Genomic DNA, 20,913 nt, shown 5'->3' on the forward strand with positions numbered 1-20,913 from the left:
GTTCTTTGGTATGAGGCATGTAGTGGTGACCTCAGAAAATCAGATTAATATTATTTTCTGAAGATGAAAGAAAGATGGGACAGTCACTCTTTTTCTGGGACTTTCCAGCCAAACAGAATAGTTATGTATTTTAATTCATTGGTGAGCAAGTTGCAAGGCAGATTATTGGGTCCCCTTGTCAGGGACAGGTGATGGGTGTGCAGAGATGGATTGTTGTCACCTCTTGCCCTACCACCGTCAGATGTGCGGCTTTGGCAGAGACATCATGAGTCAAACTTGAAGGCCTCTTCAAACCCCACTGCACCCTGATCTACCACAATCCTTTTCTCAGAGCTGTCCTTTCATCCTTTATCAGCAAGAATGGTGGATTTTGGCACATGAAGCAGCGAAATCAGACACAACAACTGGAAAAAACTGGTAGCAGCCCCAGACAGGTGTTGATGAACATTCCCCATTGGTTGAAAGTGTCTAGTCTAGTTTCAAGGACACTTTAATTTTCAAATCCCTTTTCCATTGGACATCTACATGTGAAGTCAGGTAGCAGAGATAAAGGCTGGCACAAGAATAAATACCTAGCTGCCTGATTTCTGTTGTGTACCATAATTATAGTAGCGCACACTTTGGACTGACAGCATTTTTCAGCAACAGTCTGCTTTAGAAATATTAATCTTACATCAGCTATTTGTGTCGAATATTGCCTTATTCAGCGGGTGAGGTGAGCCAATATTATCCTACTTTCTAGACAGCAAAACAGGGAGAGAAAGAAAGATTAAGTGACTCACCTAAGGTCAAACAATATGTCCAAGGGAAAACCTGGTTAAGCTTGGGGATTACCGCCTCCCAGTGATCAAGAAGTATGTGCAATAGTTCTAAGAAATTAATGTATGTGCACCTACAATAAATCAGAAATTTTACTGCCTTAGGAGATTACCCATTCGCTAGTGTGGGGAAATTTTCATTGCATGGTATTGCAAAAGTCAGGAGGAGACAGTGCTTACAGACAGCAACGGCCAGATCCTGCAAAATGTCGCTGTGTTCCTACTTGCGCAACTCTCATGGACTTCAGTTTCTTCAAGGACAGCTGGATCTTCAGCAGGTGATTAATATAAGTCTAGAGTTGTGGTGAGCCTGTGATATGGAAAAAAGGCCAAAGTTTTAACTTTTTTAACCTCTTCTCCTCACTATTGGTCATATGCCATTCCATTACCTGAAAGGGATTAATACTGATGGGACTATTTCCCCAATATGGGGTGTGCTGATTTTGGCGTGGGGCTGTGTTTTGGATTTGTGCTGGAAACCGCATTCATAACACAGGGATGTTTTAGTTCCTGCTCAGCAGGGCTTACACAGAGCCAAGGTCTTTCCTGCCTCTCACCCCAGCCCACCAGTGAGCAGGCTGGGGGGCCACAAAGGGTTGGGAGGCGACACGGCTGGGACAGCTGACCCCAACTCACCCAAGGGATGTCCCACACCATATGGCGTCATGCTAAGCATGTAAGGCTGGGGCAAGGAGGAGGAAAGGGGGATGTTTGGAGGTATGGCGTTTGTCTTCCCAAGTCACTGTTATGCGTGATGGAGCCCTGCTTTCCTGGAGATGGCTGAACACCCGCCTGCCCATGGGAAGTAGGGAATTAATTCCTTGTTTTGCTTTGCTTGCATGCACAGCTTTTTCTTTACCTATTAAACTGTCTGCATCTCAACCCATGATTTTCCCCATTTTTACTCTTCCAGTTCTCCCCCGTCCCACTAGGGGTGAGCGGGTGAGCAGCTGTGTGGGGTGCAGTTGCCAGCTGGGGTTAAACCATGACAGGGGAGAGGCTACATGGGGAAAGGAACGGAACTTCTATGTCCACGCAACTCATTCAACAAGTCTCAAGGTAACAGCATCTCTGAAATTGGACACTGATGATATAGTAATTTTAGGAAACTAATTATCCCTTAGACAGTTAGGTAAGTTTCAGAACAAAAGATGTGTACATCGAAAAATTGGTTAATAATAGGGCTAATGTACATGGCGGAAAGGAGAAGCCAGGACTTTTGTTCCTGGACTTTCTTCTCTTATGTTGCATTATGAATGCCATTGAAGGAAGCAACCTCTGTAGAATAGGTCTAATTGCTAACTAATTATGTTTCAACAAAAATGAGCAGGGTCCCACATTTTACTTGGCTTGGATGTTTAAAGGCAAATAATAAGTTATGTAATAAAACAACAGAATCATTAAACATTGATTTACATGTTTATTTTGCTATAAGAAATGAAATTTTTATTGGAACAGAATTAAACAGAGGTTTACGTGCTTGTATTCCCCATAGCCTTTTATACTCTAGTAATATAACAATATTCATAAATCTTACCAGAGTTTTCAAATTTCCTCAGGAGTGACCTAGGCAAGAAACCCTTAACAACTTGCTGAGAGACTTTGAAATTAAATTCAGCTGTAATATCATCATGACTAATTTATAGCTAGTTTCATTGCTACAAAGATACATTTAAAGAAACTGGAGTACATGGTGAGGATAAGATAAAACATGAGTTTAGTATCATGTAGTTATTCCACTAGAAAGATTTATTCTGTTTCATTACTTTATTGAACATGGCAAATCAGTCTGTTCCTTCAGAGAGAGAAAACATTAATTATATAATGAAACATGTAAATACTAGGCCTTTAACCAAGCAAAACAGGGAAAATGCTAGATATGAAATTAAATCTTTATATAGGTATTGAAGGACTCTGTTCCCTTTGCCATCAGATACATTTATGTGTCTGAACATGCATGCAGCAGCATGCACACACATGCACTCCCTATGCACCATACACACATGGTCACACATGCATACGGTCTCCACTTTAGAAAAGGCTTAACAGTAAAATATTGTTAAGGTTGAGACAGATGTTGTCTGGCACAATTTGAACTATGTTTCTGTAATGCCCAGCATCCCTGAAGCCCGTTTTTGTCCCACTGAAGCTTTTGAACTTCCTGCAAGGCCCATTATGCCAAATTGAGATTGATGACAAAGTGCAACATTTTGAAATTATTAAAGGTATTTGTTTTTCTTTTAGTGTCTTTTACCACAGAATGAAAAGGATGAAAAATGATTCTCTTTTTTTCACAGTAATTATATGTCTGACTTCTCAAATTTTATGCAAGCAGAAAACTCCCTCTGAACTCTGTCTGTGTTGGGACCCAGCTCACAAGCGTCTTGCTTTATCCCATTCCAGCATCACCATCACCTTTTGTTTGAGACATGGATTTTCATTCTGCCCTTGCTGGCTAAGTCGAGTGAATCATTTCAGGCAGGAGTTGAAATACTGCTTGGTGTATGTCTTTTCATCCCACCTGTCTTTTGGTAAATGGCTTCCTATTGCTGTTAAACCTTCTAGGATATCAAGTCTCTGTAGGTGACCTCCAGGATTTCTCACCCTTCCTGACCTCTTTTCCCTCTACACCCAAGGGGCTGACCCATGACCAAAGCACCGGGCCACCAAGCCTCCCAAGATCCTCTTCTTCCCAGCCACTGTCTGTGGTGACATCTTGGCATCATACATGGAGAAGCAGTTTACAAGAGGCTCTGTGACTGACCAGAGATCTCCGACATGTCCCACTCATCCTGCTGTCACATCATGCCTATGACCCAGCTGACTGATGGCTGGCTCAACGCCACACTGCTGATTCAGCGGGTGCCCTCCCAACGCTGCCTGTACAGCAACTACAGTGAAGACGTAATGCCTACGGCAAGTATTCAGCCAGCGGCAGCGCGAACCGATGTGGTCACTATTTAATATGCAAGGGAAATTAGTCTCAGCTAAACTCATTGCACACATCCATTACATGAGAGAAGCATCAATATTTCTGTAAACCCACCAGGGAATTTATTCACCTTGGCCTCCAGCGATGGTGAATTACCCTGGTGACTTTTAAAATTTGGAAGCACACACAGTCATAATGAGAAAGTACCGTGGTTTCCCTCAAAGTAATATAGTGGTTATTGTTGGTAGTTACTGCCTTTGTGAAGTGTTAACACGTGGTTATAGTGCAGTCATGTAGCAAAATTATAGGGGCCTGACGAATGTTACTTAGCAACACTTGCTAATGTTGAGGTGGTAATGAAGAAATGGAGTAAAAGAAATGCAGGGCATATTGGAGTCATAAAATAAACTGCGGTGAGAAAGCTGTTCTGAAGATGAAGATGATGTCTGTTCTCTTTTTGCCATGTGAATATGGTAGAAGAGCTTAAAAACTGATTTGAAGGAACACATTTTAAATACCTAAGTAACAGAAACAAGCGTTTTATTTTTTTTTTTTTTAAATCACTGCTGCTGCCTGGGAAAAGCATCAGAATTTCTGGGCTTTTGAAGATCCTTTTCCTGTCATTTCAAGCCCATCCTGAGGCACTAGCTGGCCAGTTAAAATAATCTTGCTTTTGAAAATCTAGCATTTGTCAGAATTAAGAATGAAGCCTTCTTTCTACTACATCTATTTTCCCCATTCATTCATTTACATAACTCCCTCCACCGTTAATCAAGTTTCTCTAGGCATATCTCAAGAAAAGGGTAAGGCCATAAAAATAAAGACAGACATTCCTAGTCATAGATGAACCTTCCACATGTTGCAGGTCCATCTCAGACATATATCTTGGTTTATCTCCACCTGTTTAAATTGGAAAACTCACAAAAATCCATCTCCTGTGAGATTTCCAAGGTTTCTTGATTTCATTTGGGTCAGAACTGCCACAAGAGATGCGTTCCTCAGAGCACTTCTGAGTTGCTGCCAGGAACAGGGAGTGCTGAACTGTGCCACTTAAAAAAAAAAAGTTTTCTTTGAAAAGTCACCAAATTTTATAAGCTCAAAAAAAAAAATTGGCCTAGTTCAGTTTGGGGTATGATTAAAAGAGCTGCCCTGATTTATTGATGTCAAACAAAGTACGTTTGGGTAGAACATTATTTTGTAATGGAAAAATTGTCAGTGGAAGCACTGCCTATCAGCTCTGCTTGGACTGGATGAGAGCTGAGCCTTAAATTATGTCTTTAATATGGAGAAAAGGAAGACTGCTAAAAATGTTGTAACGAGAAGGCCATCTCAGTCTCCCAGATAAAGGTAGCTGTGAAGTCAACCTCAACAACATCTGAGGTTCTGCTGATTAAGTAATAGATGGTATTTGCCTGCTTTGCGCCTCCCCCTGGCCCTGCAAAGCAAATGGGAAGAAGTTCCTCATTCCTATCCCACCAGGAGTGCTAAGCCATGAATATGGAGTGGTGGTTTGGCAAATGTTTCACAGGAGAAATTTTCTGTATACATGAATTCAATAAAAAGATAATATTCTCCAGTTGGTAACATAGTTGCTTCCTGCTGTCCTTTAATTTTTGCACTTTTTCTTTTTCCCTTGTAAATGACAAAGTCATTTTATTTTGACTGAGTTCTTGTTCTTGCACATTGCCCTACCCAAAGCAATGCTCTACCAGAGCATTGCCACCAGGATGCATCTACCAGGGACCACCCAGAGACAAATGGAAACTCAAATGTACGTGACTGGTGATGCAGAGGAGTCAAGCCTGCTGTTAATAAACCAGTCTGTTTCAGCATGTACTTGTCCCACCAAAACAAAAAAAACACATCATCCTTCTGACACATTTTTAATAGGAGAACCCCTGTGCAAAGGAAGACCTTACTAAGACAGCTACTTATGCCCTTACTTATGAACCACTATTGTTCATTTTTCCCCAAAACTTGCAACTGAGGTGACTTTTGGCTTTAAATCTGCTTTATGACCCTTTGAGATGCCATTCAGATTACAGCTGAGGCTCTTAACAGGGCAAAATTAGTAGCAGATATAAATGTAATTCAGTGAACTTAGGATAAAAATCATATGGAAAACCCAACACTGACAGGAAAACTCTAATATGAAAAATTGTATTGGAATTAGCAGAGTCCTCTGCACCTATACATATTTCTTCTAGCCTATGTTCTGCCTGTCCCACTTTTGGGCAACTACTCTCGGTCAAAATGCTCCAGACATTAAAAAAAGGTGGTCCTCATTTTGTAACTTTTAGCTGTGTTTATTCTGGGTGAACAGAATTGTCTCCTGTCTTAAGATGTTTAATGATTATTTGAAAGCAACTTGATGAATAGAAGAGCTTGTACTCCCACTTGGGGCAAATGTATTTTTGGAGTGATTCATAATAATTAATCTTTGTCTAAGTGGAATGCATTAATTTCTCCTACTGGTGATGACTGTACTTCTGTTTCTTTTCCTAAGTTAGATGATTCTGCTCCAGAGGCATATTTGCTGATTAAATTGGGCCGCGACCGGGTACTCAGGTTATGTCACTATTATCCAAACGATCTTTTAAAGAACACAGAGTACTTGTTTTTGCAGATATTGCGCACCCCACATTTAATCACAGACCTTTCTAGCTTGTTATTTCTAGAATTCAGATTACTGCAATTTAAAAGCCTCTCTGTCCTTGCCAGTGCTCAGTGACATAAAATAAACCCACGTATTAAGAAGAAAACCACAAAACTTGTCAAGTTGCACTGAGGGACGGAAAGAAAAAGCAAGCATGCTTTATGGTGCTTTACAGTGATCTGGAAATGCCGTCTACAGCACAGCTATAAAGGGAAATGTTATAATTTGCTAACATTTTCCATGTAGCCGGAACTTTATTTTTGAGAGTGCTTTTACCCACGGCAGTACCCACATGGCGTGTGGGCCCCAGCGAGCCCGGGGTCCCGTGGTGCGGGGGGGTTGCAGACACATAGCAAGAGATGGCTCATACCCCGAAGAACGTACAGTGTCAATAGGCAGCGAGAGGGGGAAGGGGAACAAAGTAGAGGAAGCGATTTCCTGCAGCCGCCTGCTGCTCCTCGGCACAACCAGCCACCAAACCCCAGGTTTAGCCTTGCATTTGCTTCCCCCAAGCCTGCTGTGGGCTATCCGACATCCCCGGGGTCGCTTGTGGCTGGCCCCAAGCCCACCAGGGGCTGCCAAATTGCTGTTGCAGAGCAGGGTGCCTGTTGCCATTTTCCTCCTGCTGCCTCCTTCTCCTCCTCCTCCTGGGCGCCGGGAACTGCAGCGGGGATGCAGACAGAGCCGCACAGCCTGGGCAGCCTTCGACGGACTGAAGTGCTCCAAGTTCCTTTTTTAGTAAAATCGCTTTGTCTCGAAAGTGTTGTGGAGCAAAGCCTGCTCGCCCCCACTGCCCCGCCCCGCGCTCTGCACGGCGGAGGTGTCAGGCCAACGTGCCAGAAATACTCCTTATCCCCAGAGACAGAGCATCCCAGGGCCCCCCAGCCTGAGCCCTAGCCCAGTGTTGGGCTTACCCAGAAAGAACAGCCTGTCCTCCCTGCCCCATCAGGTCCCTTTCCGGGGAGAGGGCTGGTGGCAGCATTGCTCCTTTGTTCATTTTAAATGTGGCATCTAAGGAATGAACAGAAACCATCCCCTTTTTTTTTGGCCTGGGATAACAAATTACTCACATGCGGCTGTAAAACACTACACTCAGGGCAGGATTTCACTGGCTGCAGGATGAAAAGCTCTGCCCAGTGTCATTAGTTTGTTCTGAACCCCATTTTGCCTTTTCTGTGCTGGTCCTGAGCAGCCCACGCTGCTGCCGCTGGGGCATGGCCAGGGTGCTAGCAAGAAAAATGACACTATGTGGTGATGGGGGCAAGTACTGTTATCTGTTGCTGAGTTTGACTGTGCTCCATTCCCAGCCCTGATCTCTTCCCATTTCCAGAAAAGCTTTGGCCCTAAGTCTTTGCCCATATTCCACCACATAAGCAAATAATTTCCTTGCCCAGATACCTCCTCCAGGTCAGATGACAGCTTGAGGTGGGGATGATGGGCATCAAGCTGCCCTCTGTGGAGATACACAAGCAAGGCAGTAGGCAGAGGGAGAATGAGGAGCCAGGGAGATGCTGGGAGCCAACAAGCTGCTAACGAGGCTGATAAAGACTGTATGGAGATGAATGAAGAGAGTGGTAAGCAGGAGAAATGGTTGGAGGCAAGGTGAGGAGGCTAATAAGGATGTGAACAGTGAATATGAGTCAGGGGATGGAATTAGGGTGAAGAAGATAAGGTTGGGGTGAGGGCAGGACATCTGGTGTTGCAGGTAAGAAGGGGCAGACTTGCATTCACAAGTATAATGAACTGACTTGTTGCCTATCAGGATGTTGTTTCCTCCAGTGCCTGATTGGAGCTTGGTGCTCCTGGTTCAGCTCTGAGCTCTGGCAAAGGGTCCCTGTCTCTCCCTAACCTTTCTGGAGACCATCTGCATCCCTGCCAGCATATGGGGCAGATAGCTGTACACACACTGTCTGCATGGCTGCAGGTGTGATGCTAAGTGTGAGAGACCATCTCTGGTTTGGGGAAATCATGTGCTGTACAACGATACAGTCCTTGGTGACATGACAAGGTACTGCTGGGTATTGAGGCAGGCTTTGCCTTTTTTTATTATTATTTTCTGTTTGTTTATTTCTGTATGTCTCCTGCCATCCTGGGTGGCTCTGCTCTATTGCCAAATCCTGGAAGAAGGATGTTATCTGTCAGATTCCTCTTCTTACATGATGGGAGGTGAATCTGGGACTTCAGGGCAAGGCAGGATGGTCCTGTGATTAAGGTTTCATACATTTGAATGCTGTCTTAATGAAGTGGATTTGGTTTCCTCAGTTACCCGAACTAAACTCTTTCAAGATGACTACTTCTGTGGTTTTGGCCAAGGATTGGTTTTTGCAGACACTGTATATTCCCAGTTGCAATAGATAATAGAGTTGAGTTTTGTATGCACAGTGTAAAGGCATCTGAGAAACAAGGTTTCTGGACAGTTTAGACACCCCCAAAATTAGTAAAAATTTTTTTTCTTTATTATTTCTTACCCCTCCCTATTCTCACAACATGTGATTTAGCTGCAGGAATACTTATGGTGCTTTTGGATGACCTGATAATGAGAAGTACAGAAAACCCATGAGGCTATGAACAATTTTGTCTTATGTGCTCAAGTATCAGGCAGCAAGTACGGCATGGTGCAATGAAGTAAACAGCAAGTAGAAAACCAAACATAAAAATCATTAAAATGTACCCTCCACTCTGTGCAAATGAAGGGCAGAAAATTCTTAGGAAAATCTTCATGAATTTAGCTGTTATTGCTGAACTCCTGTTAGTGTAAAGATGGTGTTCATGTAAGTCCTTGGACTTTTGGGTAGATAAGGTCCCATTTCAGCCACTCGTCTGACACTGGATCATATTTGTTCTGACACAAGGTGTTATGTTGCCCTGTGAATAAAACAGTCACTTACTGAGAGTAACTTCTCCCAGCCTTGAGGGGTGGTGACATTACTGGGCCCTGTATTAGAGGCTGAAGATGGCTGATCAGTTACTGCATCTCCAGACCTTGCTGGGAACCTGAACTCTTAACCTGAATGCTCATTTTTTTTATGTGTTTTCCACTGAAACAGTTTAAAAGCATCTCTGTTACTGTGAATTCTTGCTTATTTGTCATAAAGGGGGAAAAACACCAAACAGGAATTAACAAGAGGATTTTCTTTGTGACTTCGGTCCCTCATTAGGAGGTTTATGATCAGGCTTTGGGAAAGCTTTCCTTGAATTATTTTAAGGTTCTAATGATAAAAGCCTCAGGGAGGTCATGCACATGGAGGATTTAATACCCATTCAGAACCATCTGGCATTAGATTACATGCAGGGAAAAAAACAAAATCTGGCAGTAATATTCATCTCCATTAACCCAGAATACAGGCTGATATGATTATAGCGGAGAAAATACTCTCACTCTTTCACCAGGAAAAGCTCTTAATAGACCTGGGCTAAATTGGTTTATAAAACCAAAGACTTCTTGAAGTGTGGATCTGCCCTCTCACTGAGTGCATTTGCTTTGGCTGTTAATGTGTATTTCATATCTTTTTAACTTTGACAACTAATATACTAAGGTATAAAATATTACTAGGGTGAAAGATTGTGTTTGTGGCTCCTAAATTACTCTGTGAGTGTAGCCTTAGTATTGTAAGCATAATGCTGGAGTAGAGCCCATTCATGCTTTGCTTCTGTCTCTTCTCAAGAGCACCACTGAGATCACGGTCCTAGCAACGTCAAAACTCCCACTGATGTCAGTGGTGACTAGATAACCTCCCCTTAAACCATTCTTCCAAGTCCCCAAGCCAGCTACGTGCTTAAGTATGTGCTTGGCCTGAAGCCTACTGACTAGTGAGGGTGTTTGGTGCAAAACCAGTTGAGAGAGTGAAGAATACCAGGCAGATGGTCACTTCTCAGCCAGAAAAACTGTATTTCACCCTACCTGCTGGGCAGGCTCTCTTCAGCATTCTGTGCTGCTCATTACTCCTTGCATCATTTTCATCTTTTCATTCTCCATCAGCACAATGACTTCTCCAGGTATGGTCTCCCTCTGCCCTCCAAGTTTTCCTCTCCTCTTCCCTCCTCTCCTCAGTGCAGTGAGCGCAGTCGGACAGCTCCTCTCCTTCAGCCAATGTTATGATTCACTTACTGTATGGAAAGCAAAACCATATGGAAGAGAAGAAAAAGCCATTTATCTCAAAGTCTACTGAGATGTGAATATCTCACATTAAGGCTTTAGTTCAGCCAGGCTTCCTTGCACATGTTGCTGACATCTTTTTCCACCAGAAAAGAAATGGACTCCTGTGCCAGCCAAAATCATCCTCTTAGCTTGTCATCTGGTTTGTACTTAGCATGGCTCTGCATATAAATTATTAAAAGAAAAAAAAAAAGAAAAAAAAAATCTTCTTATGTCTTTTCCTGTGTTCTGAGAAGCCACCTGTGACAGTTTTCCCTTTGGAGACTGCTGTCTGGTGAAGGAAATTGTTATCATCCCAAGATAGGGCATTATTCAGTAAATGCAATGTGCATCGAGCCTGGCAAACAAAAGTTTGTTCTATGTTCACTACTTAGATGCTTCTCCCTGAGTGGCTGAGAGGGGATGATGTTACTCAATTAACAGCTGCTTTAAGGATGGGAAAGCAGAGGATGGATTCCCAGTAATGCTGACTGTGTGGCTGGTGGAGAGGCAGCAAGCACAGCACATGGCCTGGGACACTGCTCCGGGGAGCCCTGGTGCTTCCTTGACCGGGGAAGACGTCAAGCATGTAACCGGGTACTTAATGCTCCTTATCTAATATTGGCTCTCTGCCTCCTGTCTGCAGTCCCCACCAGCAAAATGAAATGACAGCTCATTTAATTTGGGGTGAAAGCCTCCATCTTCCACACTCCTGGAGAACTGAGAGAGAGGGAATCCTCTGAGATGCGGCTCTGTTGGATGTCCTGCAGTGTCTGCCGGTACGGTTCTGCTTTCTTCTCTGGGGTTGTAACATATTCGCTGATGGATTTATGCTGCAGTTGGAAACCAGAACCCAGGACAGCCTGTTCTCTGACTTCATGCTATAAACATAAATACACTCACATAGCCGTGTGTATCTGGTTCTTTCTATCTGCACAAGGATTTTATTATCTCTCTAAAACGATCGTGAAGGGGAGCAAGAGACTGGCAACAAAAGGAAGTGCTCAGAAGAATGAGAACAAAAAGGAGCAAAGGGCAGGAGGCTGCTATAAGACCACGCAAGCGAGAGCAGGCAATTAATGGCAGGTTTCAAAGTGACTGTTGGAAACTGCATGTTTTCCTACAAGGGCTCACCTTTTGAGTAAGAGCTGCTATTAGGTCATATTAGAGTTGCTCTGGTCTGAAGTGCATTTTTAACATGGGGAAAACTTTTTCCCATCTCTGGTTTTGAACTTTGCAGAATGAGTTGCTAAGTTAATGACAGGCCTTTAAATTAACTCCTGTTGTGGAGCAGTGAAGTGAGTAAGGTGGGGAAAAAAATGCAAGCAATTATGGTTTAAATAAACCTCATCCACAGCGTTGTTAGAAACTACCTGAGATGAGATTTCAGTGCTAAATTCATCTTCCAAACAAGTTATCCCAGCTCTCCTGTGTGACAAACCAGGAACCAGAGGGTTCACAAGGTGTGGGAAACACTGAGTGATTCCAGGCAGGCCATACTGAGCTCTCAGCTGCTTTCTCTGAGTCTTCACAAAGCCCTTGTATTTGGGTCCCGGTTTTGTAGTTACTTTGCCTTTATTATCCTGAGGGTCTTTGACTATGAAAGACCCCACCTGCTGAACACGGCAAGTCAAATGTGGGTGGGCAAGAGGGGGAACAAATAACTAGTGAAAAGTGCTTACCTGATAAAGTGATGTTTGTGATGACTAGAAGAAGTCTGTACTAACCCTCTGTTACCTCTATCTACTCATTCTGGACTCAGCTGAGAGCAAATGTCTTTCACATCCCATCCGCCACAGCTGTCCTGAAGAAACTTTGCTTGCGTAGGCAAAACTATTGCCATCTTTCAATCACTGCTCTTGGAGAACTGCTCAAACTATGATATTTTGAATTATTCCAGCTGTTCTCCACTCCCTCAGAGATATCATCAGAAAGTAGTCACTTACACTGAGATTACTTTAATGATATCAAAGGGTGTGGAAGAGGGCTGCTAATTAGTAAACCCTCAAGGTACAAAGATATAAATAGCCCTGGAGCAGTAAGAGCAGATCCAAATCTGCAGTATAACATTATCTTAGGATGAAAGCATTATGTGTAGATGATTCCACAAGAGAAGAGTGATTGAACTTTCCTGTTGAGCTGAACAGCAGGGCTTGTTTTGATTGATAAGGCTCCTTGTCAGTTTGTGCAGCATATTATCAATTTATGGAGCCACCTGTCAAGCCGGAGCCAGAAGCAACAGTAGCAAGAACTTAGTCTGGGATGAGCAGTCATTTCAGAGGGAAACTACTGTACTTTTACTTATTAAAATACATAAAATAACACCTATCCTAGTTTCCTTTGCCAAAAGAAAAAAATGCTTTTGGGGTCCAGCCAAAAGCCAAAAATTGTGATAAGCAGTTGAAATTCATCAACTGAGCATTTGCTAGAAAAATAAGCCTATCATACCCAATACAGTCTAGGCATAGGGGAAATGTGAGGACTGGGAGAGATGGAAATTGCAGCATTGCCCATTCTTGGGCTCTCTGCATACTCAGGAGCCACATCCCTCATCTCACAGCTCCAGTGACAGTTAATTCTCTGTCTTCTAGTGCAGCTGGCAAACCAGTCAGCTGCTGTTAAATGGCCATCCTGTGTTTTGATGCAACTTACTGTACTCTTCCACACTTTGCTTTCTATCACTTGTTAAGTAACCCTTAAGGGTTTTTTTTTTAGTCCTATGCTGGGTCTCTTGAACAAAACACAAACCAGCCACATGCAGTGGCTTGACAGCACTATCACCCTGTGATAAACTTAGCGAACTCGGTTTTAAAGTGAAGGCTGTCTTAAGGGAAGAGGGTGTGGGGGGAAACACAAGAACTAAACCAAGCTTCCCTTCAAAATACCAGCCCAGCCATAAGCATGGACTCGCACAGCTGTTCCCAAAGGCAGGATCGGAGCACCGCACGTAAGGAGCACTTCTGCAGGACCACACAAGTTTACTGCTATTCTTAAATCCTAGCCTCACAACTGGGAAACTCCTGCCAAGTTGTTTGAGACAGTGGCACCTGGGAAGTATTATATGAGTCTGTATTGCATCATGAGAACCCTATTTGCACTTAATTACACATCTCCCTCCCTCCTCCCAAATAACAAGCAAGACAGATGCTGCATCTACAAAGTGAGAAAGAAACACAGTTTTTAAGTGGAATCTGACAGCAAGAAACCCAAAAGCAGGCTTCAGGCAAGATCCCAGCCATGAAGATCCTCATGGTATTGAACAGTTCACACCAGTGAATTTTGGTGCTGTCTGTAGCAGTGATGCCATGTATCCAAATGCAGCTGGGATTCGAACAGGTTGTCTTGCACTCCTGCTTCCTTGTGCTGAAATGTTGGTGGAGAGGTGTTGATCTCCATTCTCTCCCTTGGTCCCTCCCTGTGAACCCATTTCTCAGCTGGAAGTTTGGAAGTTACCTTCACAGACCTCCTGCCAGGTGTTTTGTATGGTGCTGATCATCACAGCCTTACCCAAAGCATGTTAAGATTCCTTGCAAGGATTACCCTGCTTCTGTATTTGGGGCAGCAGGTTAATAGGCACCTACTGGGCTAACAGATATTCTAATGATGACCACTCTTCTAGGGATGGGCAGTTGGGAGGCAGGAAAGCCTCATGCCGGCTTTGCTGGCCCACAGCACGTAACGGCAGCATCACTGCTCTGTACTTAATGGGAGCAGATCCCCTGCAAACAGACGCAGCTGGTAGGTGGGCGCAGATCCATCGCTGGCTAACACCCATCTGAGGCCCAGTGTGTTTATTCCCTGGAACAGCTGGAAGACAAGATATTTCTGTTTCATAGGGCAATCCCAGGGTGTACATATGACAGATGTGCAAATCAGTCTTTTTAAAGCAATCCATTGGAAGTATGGGTCTCCAGAAGCATTGCTAACTTGGGCTCGTTACTCATGGACTTGGTGTTTTGTGTACTTAGGGGCTTTGCCCTTTTATCCTCCCCTCATTTACAAGTCAAATCCCCCATCCCCTGCCATGTAATCCAAGACAGGAAATATCTTTTTCTGTTTACATCAGACCATGGTAATGCAGTCACTAATCTGGCACAAGCCTGGGCTGCTGTAAGGGGGTGATCCTCTTCCCACTGCCCTTTTCCCACCAGCTTCCTTACTCTGGCTCTGCAATTTGTGGGTCTGGGCTTCTGTAGGTTCTTTGAAGAAGTCCCAGAAGGTATGGTGGAAAAGTATGTTTATCAGATGTGATATAGTTGAGTGAATAAAATGAATGGTCCTCTGCATGCAGAAAATGCAAATCTAGCAAGGAAAGTTTCAGTTTACCGGGTTTAACAATTGTGTAGATAGTGATAATTGTCTCAGCTGAGAAGTAGAGTTCCTCCATATTTTGTATTGACTGTCCATCTGCATGGAGCCCACTTGACACAAAGTTTAAGTTACTACAGATCACAAGCTGCCTCTGCACAGCTCCTCTGCATGATGGCTTTCAGTATAAAAAGGAGGATCTTGTGTGGTCTCACTCTAAAACTTTTCTAATTAAACCTGTCACTTATTTAGGCGCATTCTGAATTTAAAAACAGGAGAAGGAAAATACATACGAGTTAAGTCACACTTTGACACTCTTCAAAATTTCTAGCATCTTTTCAGATGGTGGGTAAGATCATTCTATAGATTAATCATCATTAACACTTTTTCATATACTTTCATTTTAATATGTTTTAGGGTTCCAAGCAAACATTGGGATGCTTAAAAAAACCTCCAACCAATAGTTTAGCTTTACTGTTTACTTTGATGTGTGGTTCAAGCATGTTCTTCTAAACACACCAAGGCTAGTTGGTGTCTTGCCTCTTTGGCACATTCAGAAAACACACGTGTCTATCTTTGCAGCCGAAATGTGAGTTGTTATTGAAATTAAATGGTTTATATGCTGAGAAGCAGTGTCTTTATATAACACAAATCACTGTTCAGAATGCAATGCATGTTGGATATTATTAGGTGAAAAAATATTTCTTTTACTACAATTGTAATTGATTTCTTCTCTGTAAAGTTCTAGTAAGTTATCCCACACTCTCAGTTTTAAATGTGTTTCCATTTTAATGAAGTGTCTGGTTTAATGATGTGTCTGTTTTAACGATGTGTGAATCCCAGTCAGAAAAAGCTACTTTACATGGAGATGAGAAGAGGGTAGTTTTCCTCCCAAATCTCCAGAAGCTTGTCCTGTGACCAAGTTCCACTGCAAGGCAAGTGCTCGGGTTTCATTCTGTACTGGAAAAGGCACCATGAAGATGACCTCATGTATATCACTGCTTTTCAGTTCTCTCCAGAATGCAGTAAACTGGACAGAAGGCGGAAGTTTCCATGATTAAATTCCTTTCAGAATTGTGAAACTGATATTCATTCACATTCAAGGCTTTTTAATCTGATTGTGTGTCATCTGGCTATTTAATTATTCAATAAGCTATGCCAGCCAAGGAATGTAAAGTGGAATTGCTGTAAAATAGCTGTGGTATGAGACGGTCCCTATAATTGATGTCGCTTTTGCGCAAACTTTCTCACAACTTTTTGGCATTGAATTAATTCTGGTTTTCACATTAATAACCAGGCAGTATTCAAGCAGTGCAAGATCCTTACCTTGTATTATGGATATTTCTTCTCGTGAGGGGTAGGACCTGCTATACTTCAAAGTGAGTTTAAATTAGCTGCTACACGGTCAGGCGCATGTCAGAATGAAGGCTATTTTAGTGGCTTGAACAAAGAAATAATAATTGAAACTTCATGGAAAACTGTTTGGATCGTGCTGGAGCTGGAAGGCTGGAAGCGTCTGTCTCTGCAGGACTCTGCTGGACGTCACTTCTGGTTACACATGAGCTTAAATATTTTGTGGAGTTGGGTTCTCAAAGCATGCAGAAACACCCACACGCTTCCAGAGACTATCCAGGGACACAAACACTTTCCATTCTTCCCCCAGAGAAACTCGCCTTGTCCTCGCCTCACCAAGAAGCGTAACCTCAGCAGCAAAGACAGCTTTGCCTGGGTGACAGGGTAGATGTGGTAGAGCTCGCACAGCGCTTCTGGCATGGGAGGAACAGACCACTGTGCGCCCGTCGGGGAGCGTCTGAAGGTGGTGGGTTTTCCTTTGGCTGCAGGACATATTTCCTGAGGCAGCTGAAAGATTCCTGGACTCTTGTTTTATTAGTGTTATTCCAGCCAGAGTCTGCGGGCATCTCACCCCAAATCAGCTGCATATAGCTGGAGCAATGCAAGGAGATTTTTTAGAGGATATACTCATTTCTTAAAGCAAGAATAAAATGTTAGCCTTCTCTGATATAGGAGAAAAATATAGATGATGTGCATGAGTGTGTGTGTGTTGCTCTAAGAACAGGCAAGAAAATTAACTGTGACGCTTTTTCATGCTGCAGGTATGAGGGAGGATGGATAGCAGCTGACTTCTGCCTGGATACTCTGACAGAACAGCAAAATGGGTTAGGTCAGGGTTTTCCTCACTTGTGCTCTTTCCAGGTCACTCAGTAAGAGCTGGCCTGCAGCCCTGCTCTCTCCACTGCAGCATCAAGGATGGAGGTGGAGGTTTTGTTGCTCTGTGAGGCTCAGCAAGCTGGGGACGGTCTGCCCAGCCAGCAGGAAAGGAAGAGTCTCATGGCGTAGGGCTGTTTGCTGAAAACCTCATCACAAAGCAAACCCCGAGTCCTGCTTAAAAAGATAAGATTAATCTGTTTGCTTTATTTTGTTCTTTCTATTGTCACAGACAGACTGGCCGTGCCTTCAGGCATGCAGCCAAAGCCTGGAAGGGTGCAACTCTGATTGCCCAAAACCCGGGTTTGCTCCGTGTGTGCAGCATGCTCGCTTCTGCATGGCATTCAATTGATACAGCACTTCCAGCCTGGCCTGAAACCTCCAATCTCCATTGCTGGGTGGGTTGAGTGTGGTTTTGCTGAAGCAGATTAAGGGTGAAGCCACCCTGAGTGCTGAGCCAGTAGTGCTGGTCCACAGCAGCAGTGCAGGTGGTGGCACGGGCAGTGGGAGGCATCACTCTGTGCCCAGCCCCAGCATCGGCCCTGCTTTGCCAGGAGCCAGTGGAGCTTGTACTGGCCAAAAAACCACTTGGTCGTGAGCGTTTCCAGGGAGGACTCTGTGTACCCACTCAGTTTCTGCCTGCCTGCTGGCCAGTGTAATCTGTAGGTTAACAGCTCCAGCTTTCATTGACTTGAAGAGGGTTTTGTCTGAAGCCTATGTCAATTTTTTGAGAATACCCAGGTGAAGTTTCCTTTTTTCATTGGAAAGAAAAATGTGTGCATTGAAAGATGCAAAAGACATTCAAGATATGCACAGATCATCATTTCAGGCAGGCTGAGCAGTGGACCTAAGTTAAATCATTGATGGTATCTGTCTTGATTTTTGAGTGGTTTTAAATTGTATAGTTACACTAAACAATTTTGAGTAAAGAAACCTTTCCTAGGTAGCTTCCCATTTATTCCTTTGTGTTTTCAGTCAGTATTGCTGTGCTCTGCCAGACATCAGTGCAGTTGTGTGACTACAGCTAGGCACTTTGAGCAGGATAAACCAATACTTTCTCATAATTCTGCAAAAATATATATAAATAAATAGATTCGGGGCAATTTGTCTAACAAGAATCTATAACACAGAAGGGATTCTGGAGTCATCTTCAAAGTGTATACTGGTGCTTTTAAAATGACCTATGAATGTCTCTCTAGTTCGCTAAGAGTCCAGAGGGATTTTCAATATGATAGATTTGGGTTATTAAATTACTGTTGAAAATGTGGAGCTGACCTCCAGTGGCAAATATTTCTGCAAAAACATTGGCAAACTTTTCATTTGGTGAACTTTCCTCTATTGTTTCTTTTCTAAAATCAAAATAAACAATAGTATATTTTGGATGAAGCAAGAACACAAAATAAGCCTATTTTGTTGCATTTTCTGATAACCAATGCAGTCTAACTGCTAAAAAATGTTGGACACATCTACTTTTAGCAGATTCCTTTGAACTTGCACATAAAACAGGATGAAATTACCATCCCCTTTCTGCTGATTTTGACTAGAACTAGTGAGAAACATCCCCCCGTAGCAGCGCTTCGTGGTGCAATGCTGACCAATGTAAATGCGCTGGATTCCAAAACACTGTGGTGGGAAGAGGTTCCTGGGACGGACGGTCAGTTCAGAAAGGCAGAGCGAGTGGCAGGAGGGTGATGTGGGAGATGGGTGCCCAGAGCTGTGACACTTCCCCAAAATGTGCCTGGTTGGGAGACCTGCATGGGGGTTTCCACCTCCCAGCTGCCATCCTGACGACCAGATTATACTGGCAGGAGCTCTAGTCTGGTGAACGCTTCACTGTATATATAAATTAAGCAGTTCCAGCAGGATGGAGGGGAAAAAAAAAAGCCTGTAATGAGCAGAAAAGGGGCTCAAACCTGAGACTCTTGCACTGAGATTAGTACTTGCACACGTATTTTTAAATGAAAAAGTTTGGATTTTGACCATTAATAAGCCCAGCCCGTAGCATTCAGATGATGGATTTCTCAGTACTTTCAGGCTCTTTATGGAGAATTTTGATTCAGCCCGTTAGTAATGGCGTCAAAATTTAAGACATTTTTCCTTATGACCTCTTAAATTTCCAGACTTGGGGCACTAGAATAAAATCTTTACAGACTGTGTTGCCCCCGTGCACAACACCCTGCAGCCAAATCTCTATCTGAAAAGCTGGCTGTCTCCAGCAGTGCTTAGCCTCTTCAGCACCTTCTGTTGGAGAAACCCAGTCTGATTATTGATCCTGTAACCATCTCTGGATCCCCTTGGTACCCTTCAAGGCAAAATCCTGTATTTGGCATTTTTCCTGGGCAGAAGGGCCCCAAGGTCCAGTTTCTTAAACCCAAAACTTCATGCTAGTGTAGTTACATGCCTCCAGTCATTTTGTGAGAGCTCATTAACACAAAAAAGGGGAAAAAAAACCTGATAAAAAACCAAGGGATACTGGAATAGCAGAGATATGTTTCAAGCACAGGAAATGTTATTTTTAAACAGCTTGAGAGGGTTAAATCAACAAAAGCCTAAACTCCTCCCTGCGGACCCCATTCCCATCTCCTTGGAAGCACGAGGTCTGGACAGCGTCCCCAGGCCAGGTCACACATCCTGCTTTGAGCTGTGACTCCTCGGACATGCCCGTAGAGCAGCTGTTAGCAGACTGGCCCCTCTTCACACTTGTTTTCTGGTGTTATGTCTCAGTCCAAGTCATCCAGCAGTAGTCTTGCCACTAGGTATCAAGCTCTGCAAAAAAAAACGTTTTTGATGTTTCCTGTTGGCACGGTGCAAGAAAATGGGGAGGCCAGATCATGAAACGCAGTTTATAATGCAAAATAACAATTACAATAGAAAATAATAATTATAATGTAAAATAAAGCTTGGGGGGGAAATACCAAAGTCTACAAAACAAAGCTAAGATCACTGTTGTTTGTACTGTATTTACTAGTAGTACTAAATGCTGAGATAATTCTAAAAACAAAATAATAAAACATGACCCAGGTCAGATCCCTGAATCCTGATGTTCCTGATGTGTGGGAAGCAGAACTGCATCTCTGTCATGCACCTGAAGACCATTTCTTTGCAGCAAGGTAATCCGCAGTTTTGTCATCATGAGTTAAAGCCGAAACAAAGTACTACCATTCCGCAGATGCAAGCAGAATATACTGACACGTACGGGGCACTGTGTTTTACAGTCACTTAACTGGTTTCTGCTCACCGCAGGAGAACGTGCAATTTGCTCATTGGGTTGCCATGTGCTCCGCAGCATTAAGAGGAGTGATCATTGATAAAATGGTAATAACTAGGGAAGAGTGCAGCTCCACTTTCTCGCTTCAGCTTGCCAAGATTTGGGGAGCTGAGTAAGCACTGTCCGGGCTAGGAGTGGACAGAGAGCAGATCTGGTTATCTTATATATTGAGTGGAAATACCCCAAGGGGAACTGCAATCTGAAACTAGCTCAAGTGGTTTGGCACATAGTGTGATATAACCTTCACATCAATAGCATCACCCATGAGATGCAAAACAAAGGCCATGCTATTGTATAAAATCTTTCTTCCCTCTGGGCAGAAATGAATCTTACTTCCTCCCTGCTTGCCAGCTACCCAAGCTCTTTAGTAATTGTTTAACTTCATGCTGATGAATGAACAGTAAAACTGAACCAGAGCTACAGAACAGTTCAAACAGAAAGATAAAAAGGATGGATAATGCATGGACAGCAGTGTCCAGAAGTGAAAGGTGAAAACGCTGATAAATGAGAACTAAGTTTCTAAATAGCAAGAAAGCAACACATGGAATGGATAAAAATGAAGTGAAACAT

The 20,913-nt window shown here is 43.2% G+C and overlaps 1 long non-coding RNA gene across 1 annotated transcript; it reads left to right on the plus strand.

Annotated features, from left to right (window-relative positions):
* The first annotated feature begins 1,734 nt into the window (after positions 1–1,734).
* On the plus strand, positions 1,735–5,331 carry LOC142058326 (uncharacterized). Its single transcript, XR_012660910.1, has 3 exons — positions 1,735–1,877; positions 2,936–3,043; positions 3,455–5,331. It is a non-coding gene; the product is annotated as an uncharacterized LOC142058326 (long non-coding RNA).
* Positions 5,332–20,913: the final 15,582 nt, after the last annotated feature.

The sequence above is a fragment of the Phalacrocorax aristotelis genome, chromosome 6 (genome assembly GCF_949628215.1).
Source record: "Phalacrocorax aristotelis chromosome 6, bGulAri2.1, whole genome shotgun sequence".
Classification (NCBI taxonomy): Eukaryota; Metazoa; Chordata; class Aves; order Suliformes; family Phalacrocoracidae; genus Phalacrocorax; species Phalacrocorax aristotelis.